Source organism: Colius striatus, chromosome 22, assembly GCF_028858725.1.
Source record: "Colius striatus isolate bColStr4 chromosome 22, bColStr4.1.hap1, whole genome shotgun sequence".
Lineage (NCBI taxonomy): Eukaryota > Metazoa > Chordata > Aves > Coliiformes > Coliidae > Colius > Colius striatus.
This window is the reverse complement of record NC_084780.1, coordinates 7,858,655-7,865,719: the sequence shown is the minus strand read 5'-3', so window position 1 is coordinate 7,865,719 and position 7,065 is coordinate 7,858,655.

Sequence of the window (7,065 nt, the reverse complement as noted above, 5' to 3'; positions counted from 1 at the left end):
AGTGACCCCAGTGATCCCATACTAGCTGTGCTGGACATGCTGGTGCTAACAGGGCTGTGGTCTACACTAGATCCCAGAGTCCTGTTGTGTGAGCACCACTGGGACAGTTTAATCCAGCCCCAATTCCCCAGGGGAACATTGTGTGTCACCACCCAGCTCCACCCAGAAGCCAAAACACTCCTTGCACAGACCTTGCATGAGCGTTGCAGATCTCACTGCTGAGCTGCAAAGGAAAAAGCAAAGAAGACAACTCCAGAAGAAAGGAATAAATCTCTTCAATGCCTAGTCAAGAGAGCAAACACACTGCAAATCATTTTCCATCTACCCTTTAGTGTAAGGAACCCCTAAGAACAGTGAAAAGAGTCAATACCAGAAGCTGCTCTGTGCTGTTTATTGGGTGCAAGAGGGATGAGACACTGGCAAAGGAAGCTCTTGAGATTAAGGCAAACTTTGATGCCCAATGGCAAAAAAATACAGCTGGCCTTGCAGAAGCAACAACATTCCCACTGCTCCAAGCCTTGGGTTCCAGCCCTCCTCCCCTAAATCAGCAGCATGGGCAGGGAGCTAGAAATGGGACACGCTATTGCACTGCTTTCCAAACACAGCTGGACAACTGTGTTAACTCCAATTGCAAACCAAACCCATGGATCAGGCCACACAGGCCATGTCTTACTCTGAATTGCATCTCTGTATTATTGAGATAGTTTGTAAATCCGTTTGTCTCAACTTCTTACCCAACCTTGCAGCAGCAAGAAGTAAATACTGTTTCTAGTGGAAGAGTGGAGGCAAGCAGGCACTGCCATCGTCAGCAGGCACTGCCTTCTCTCTCTGTCCTTTCAACCCTCAGATTGTTCCTAGTGTCAAAAGGAGCAATGAGTGAAAACCCTGAAATTGCAACAGCCCTGGGTGGGCTCTCTGTCAGTGGGAGGTACTCAGACCTCAACAGCAGGGCTTGCAATGTAGGAGAGATCCAAGTGAGTTCTGGAGTGACCCAGATGAGAAATCCTGCTGTGGAAATGCAGAACCTGTCTCTTGGCCCCTCTCTGCCCTGCAGCAGGATGGGACACAGATTGTGTTCATCCTTTCATGGTGTCCTGGGTTGGAAGTCTTCTGTTTTACCAGGCCAAATGTCGTCATGCTTTGGCATGTCTCCATCACTGGGTCAGAAACAGCTCCAAGCTCAGTGACCCTGCTCATTTGTCTCTCATTTCTTCATCCCAGCTTTGGAGACAAAGCCAGGCTTGGTCTTCAGCAAACTGACCATCCAGGGTGGGCTGGTCTGAAGCACCACTTCAGGTAACCAAATGAAACAAAGGAATCCATGTGCCTTCACAGAATGACTGATAACACAGAGTAATACCTAAAATAGGCTTATCCTCCTTCCCGTGGCATTAAAACAAAGCAGAAGCTGAGCCAGCAGCCTGGTGAGGACACAGCAGGGAAACAGCTGACAGATGCCAAGAGGTCAACTTGACTTCTCAAGGTGGCACATTTTAACATTGAGCTGATGCCAGACCAAAATGCTTCTTACACAGATCTTCTGCAATGACAAAACTGTGACCTCAGGGCTGCCCTGCTCTGGGAATCCAGTGGTGCTCTTAACCCACATGTTGGTTCTGATGTGCCAGAGAAAGGCTTTGAGGAATTAATGTCTCTGAGACAATGAATCACCTCAGTGCTTTGAATCAAATGTGCAGTTTGCCAGACTTCAAGCACTAGCACATGCTTTGACGAATGTTAGAAGGGCAGGAGATGAGCTGGTATTGCTGTGCCTTGTGGGATTTAACTGGCTGTGAGCTGTAGGTGCTTTGCTTCCCATGCTGACCGCTGCATGTCCAGAAGTATCAGCTCCTGCTACCGAGAAAAAAGGAAAAGCCACATCCTGAGGGGTTTTTTTTCACTCAGCCATGTATAATACAAATTCATTCCCCTCAGACAGCAGTGTTTGGTCATTCTAAATGCATCACTTCTTATGAGGAAGCTTTTAGCTAGGCAGGATGTTCAGGGCTGAGCTCATCCAAGCTCTGCACTGAGTCACCTCCCAAAATCTCCCAACCCAGCCATAGCTGTATCAGTGTCCAACACCGACCTAAGAGCCCCACAACAGTTGAAAGATCCCTGGCAGGGACAAGTCCTAGAATAATTTTGAACCCTCAAGCTGCTAATGCAGCAAAAGACACTTGAAATAACAAAGGTGTAAGATGTTGAGCTGGAGAGAGCTCCTGGCTGGCAAAACAGCTCCTGCGAGACTTCCAGAACAGGGACAGGAGCCTGGATCCTCTCTCTCAGGGTCAGCCGGGATTAGCCTAGGCTGGATCCTCTCTCACACATCCTTAACAAAAGGGTGCACATTCTAACATGAGGCTTTGGCTTCACATTACATTAGCAAGGCCATCCCAACACCAAAGGATTCAGCAGCCTTGCTTACAGCCTGCATCCTGCTTCCCCATGTACAGGCCTGCTCTCAATGCCTCACAGCCTCTGTGGATCATCAGAAGCAGCCTGTGATGCTGCAGCATCCAAAGGACAGGCATCAGACATCCCCTGCAGTTACAGCAGGAGAAAAAAAGGGGAAATTAGAGGAAAGAAATCCAAGAAAACGCTTTTATTTTGGGTTGAAATCTTCTCGTAAGAGTCCAATCTCAGCACAAACCAGTCTGTGTCTCCTTTTCACCTTCATGGAAGCTGAGCGTGGTTTTTTGCTAATTTGTGTCTAAACAATCTATAAAGTGATTACTCAAGGAGTTTCCTTGGCACCTCCCCAGCTTAGTGCACTGAAACAGGAGCATAAAGAAAGGTGTGACTCTGGCAGTGTCAGAACTTGCCCGTGGTGGGGGAAACGGTCTGTCCCAGCCTGGTGATGTGAGCTGTGCTCATCCCCTCTGTGTCTGCGTCTGAGGCAGCTCCAGTGTTCAGAACTGCCCTGGAAGCAAAGCACTCACTGCCTTCTCACCAGGAAAGGCTGCGGCTGCTCCCTGACGCCATGCTCCCTGACGCCATGCTCCCTGACGCCATGCTCCCAGCTGCCTGCCCTCCTTCCAAAACACTGACTTTAACGCACTTGACAGCACTATTAACATTTTTGCCACTGATTTCACTGACAGCCTTCACTACAAGCGGGAAAGATTAAAAAAGGAGAAAGACTGAGCCATCCAAACCTTGTAACCTTGCCTTGTAAACTGCTGTTTCTCTGCCTTTGGCAGCTCCCAGGATACGCCCCAACGTCCATTTTCCCCCTCAGGCCAGGGCTGCTGCACACAAACCTCCAGTCTACGCTGCCTTTAGCGTTAGCCACAGAAACCCTTCCCCTGCTCATGGGGCAAGTCCCGCAGCGGGCACATGACACGATGTCACTGTCTACGGCTGCCAGATGAACTGTCCTGACGGTGATGACACCGCGTTCCTCAGCACCGCCGGCCGTGGCGGGGGGCGGCCATGCCCGTCCCGTCCCTCACACACCTCCTTCCCGCCACCTCACCCTCCTTTTCCTCCTCCCTTCCAGCCTCCTGCGAGCCCCGCGGACAGAACCAAATACAACTGTAACTCCTCCGGCCGTACATGGCAAAAGAACGCCCACAACGCCCTTGTTTCGCCCCGCTTGCAGGCGCCCGGCCCGCGCTCGCCGGCCCCGCCATGTTGGAGACGGGCAGCAGGGAGGGCGGGCGGTTCCTCCCCTCGCGCCGCCGTGAAAGCCCGGGCGGGGGCGGCCGAGGCTCGCCGAGGGTTATCGTGGACAGAATGAAATCTGAGTCTGAAGTTCCCAGCGGCAGGTGCTGGCTGGGCAAACCGCAGCCCAGGGGTGTTGGAGAGCCCTATGGACGCCACGGGCCTTCATGGCCGTTGGGAGCGAAGGAGGCTTCCCCCGAGCCGTCTGTGGCACTGTTTGCTCTCCGTGACTTACAGCTGCTTCCCGTGAGGGCAAACGGGCCAACAGCCTGAAGCAGCAGCCTGGAATGTCAGCTTGAGAGCGCTCAGCAGAAGCTTGTGTAGTCAGCTCCCCCGTTCACAGCCGTGTGAGCCGGGAGCTCATGGGACTCGGGCTCTGTTTGAGGTGTGTGGAGTGCTGTTTCAAAATGAAAAGGTGTGTTTGCTGGAGGAGTGCCTGAGCCTGGGTAGATGGGCACATGTGTCTCAGGGCTCTCCCAAACACTTTGGTTATAGTCTCATGAAATGCAGCTGCTTGCGAGGAGAGGCACCGGCTGCTTTGGGATGGAAACTCTGGGGATAACTGAAAACATTTTAGCAATAAGGGTTTCAGAAAGTTAAGTAGTGAAGAATATGTTCTGGGCACACAGTCATGCCTGCCTCTGTCTCGTGGCACAGCGCTTTGCTGAGGGAACACGACTGAGAGGGACAGTTGTTCTGCTGCTCCTTGTAGGTGGTGGCTGCTTTCCTCTTTCTGTTCTGGCCGTTCAACTTTAGCACCCAAAGCAACTGGAAGCTCCCAGAAACCAGACAGAAGAGTGGTGGTGTCGTGTCCTCCCACAACCTGACCCATATTTCCAGTAACCAGATGGCTGCATCAGATTCAAAGTGGATTGGGGAAGATGGATAACAACACAATTAGCCAAGGACTAATTTGAACAAGGTGGCCACCTAACCACCATGCTGGCTGATGTTGGACTGAAGCCAAGTTTGGAAGGAACTAACGTCTGTAGTCAGAATGTAAATGTGACTATAAATTGTCTTACTCCATAAGTAGTGGATGGTCCAGGGCCCATTGGGTTCTCCTGCATGGCGGTGGGCTGCACGCTGGGATCTGCATCAAGGTTATGCCTCGAGGTAAAGAGAATCTTTGCCCCAACAAAGTGTGGGTGAGTGGTTAATAGCATGCCAAACTTGGGAATTCTAAGGGTTACAGATTGTGCACTTATAATCCTTCAGACATAAACTGTTGACCATGCCTGGAACCAGTTGCACCTAAATTCTCTTCTGAGCAGGAGTTGAGAATGTAAGAAGGGTCCTTTCTGAGCCTCAGGACTCAAGAGGAGGGTCTCCCTGACAGCTCTGTCTCACCTTGTCCTCTGTGCAGTAAATAATCAGGTTTACCTTGCCATTGAATCTTGTTAAATCACCATCACATTTGTCATCAAACTTTGTTAAATGTAAGAGAGAAGCAGCAAGGAGAGAAGTGCATCACTCTATGCCTGACGGGAAGCGAGACTGAAGCAACTGTGCAACGGGGAAAGTCTAAGAGCAGTTTTCCTTTCTTTGAATGCTCTGTACCTCAATATGGCTCTGAGCTCCCAGCAAACAGATGGTTTGACCTTCCCACTGTCTGACTTGTCAGAGTGGGTTGGGCTGCGAGCCGCTGAGCGCTGGTCTGGGAGCGGAGCGGGGTGGCCGTGCCATCTGGCGTGGGGCTCCACACAGGCTGCTTGTCGGCTTTCGGGATGGATCTGGCGTCGATACCAGCAGCTCCCTGGCAGCACCTCTGCGGGATTCAGAGCCCAATTGATGAGACGGAGCTCTTGGAAGGATGAAGGCTCGGTGTTGTGGTGTTGTGCTGTTGGATGCAAATCACACAGTCCAGAATAAAACTATGTGTTATAAGGAGCAGTCCTGTGGTGGCTGTGACAAGGGACTGGGGGAGGCCAAATGGAGTTTGTTCTCCTTGTGCCCGTGGTGTTTAAAAGCCAGCAGGCTGTGCAATGTGTGTTTTGTGTTGTGCCATTGTGCCAAAGTCAGGTAATTGATGGGAGCAGTTACAATCCATGTGAGTGTTAAATAAGGGAAAAAGAGACCCCAGGGACCCCTTTGGCATCTGCCTCTGATGCTTTTGGGAAGGAGAAGAGTACTGATTGCTGTGCAGAGTTTGACTTGGAGTGGTTTTCATAGCCAGGGCACGCAGGTGAATCCTCTGGGTGCTAACAGGGGTTGGTGTTCTTGAGTCACGGCCCCTTTTATGCCTCAATTTTGCTGTTGTGAAGGAGAGGCACTGCAGGTTGTAGGCACAGGGGGAGTTGTAGCAATGGATTTATAGAGGGGCCCATCTGGCTGGGTTGGGGCTAGATGTACCTTTTTCTCAGAACAAGAACATGACTTGTTGGTCAGATGGCAGGGCGGCGGGGTTTCAGGTGGAGGGGGCTGTGCTTGGAGGGCAGCGTGCACAGCATGGTAGCCCACCTTCCCTTCTGTCCCTGCTCTGTCTGGGTTTTTGGATGAGTCACATCCCTTCTGTCCCTACATCCAGTCAATGGGAGAGACACAAGATTGGAGTAGGAATTTGGGCCGTGCTGGTGCGGCCCACGCTGGCACCAAATGTGAATTGGAGCCAAAGGTTCCTGCTCCTTCTGGACAAATAACTTCAGCAGGCAGGAACACACTGAGCTGCTTACTGCATCCCTGCCCTTTCCTGGCCATATCCCCTGGGATAAACCATCAAATCCTGGTGTCCCATGGAGGCAATACCCAAAATAAGACGATGAAAAGGGGAGGGAGGGAGAAACCCTGCAGTGTGCTTGGCCAGTGCACCTGGGGAGCTGTTGGTAGGACGAGCACACAGACAAGCTCAGCCTTCACTCCCATGGGGAAGCCCTGGGCTAGGTTGGATAGAGAGAGCAGGAGCTTTGTCTCAGCCAAGGCCAGCAGTGCAAGGGGGAATCCCCTGGCTCAGGGCTTTAAAAAGTCATCGACTGCAGGATAAAAGAGGGTTGAGCCCAGCACAGGAGACATAGGGGTACTTAAAGCCCTTCCTTCATGCTCAGGTAATATTTAGTGATCTGAGTTGGAGTGATCTTCATGAGGAGAAACAAGCTAGCAGGGGAAAGCGTGTTTGCAGCTCCAGTGGTGGATTTCTGCAGAGCTTCACAAGAGGGCAGAAAACGCTGCAGAAAAGCGTCTGCCTCTGGGAGCCTGACAGTCACTGTGATGGAAAATTCTTGGGGACTGCTCTGAGCTGCTTGCAGGCAGGAGTGTGTTGTGAATTCACCAGAAGAGCTGGTGTAAACATGCAGCAGAGAGCAAAAACAAGAGAAGCTGTGAGCAGCCTGGGTGAACTGTGGTGTGTTTCAGACGAGCCGAGTCACGGGTGTCGTCATCCCTCTGATTCTGAGGAGGACAAAG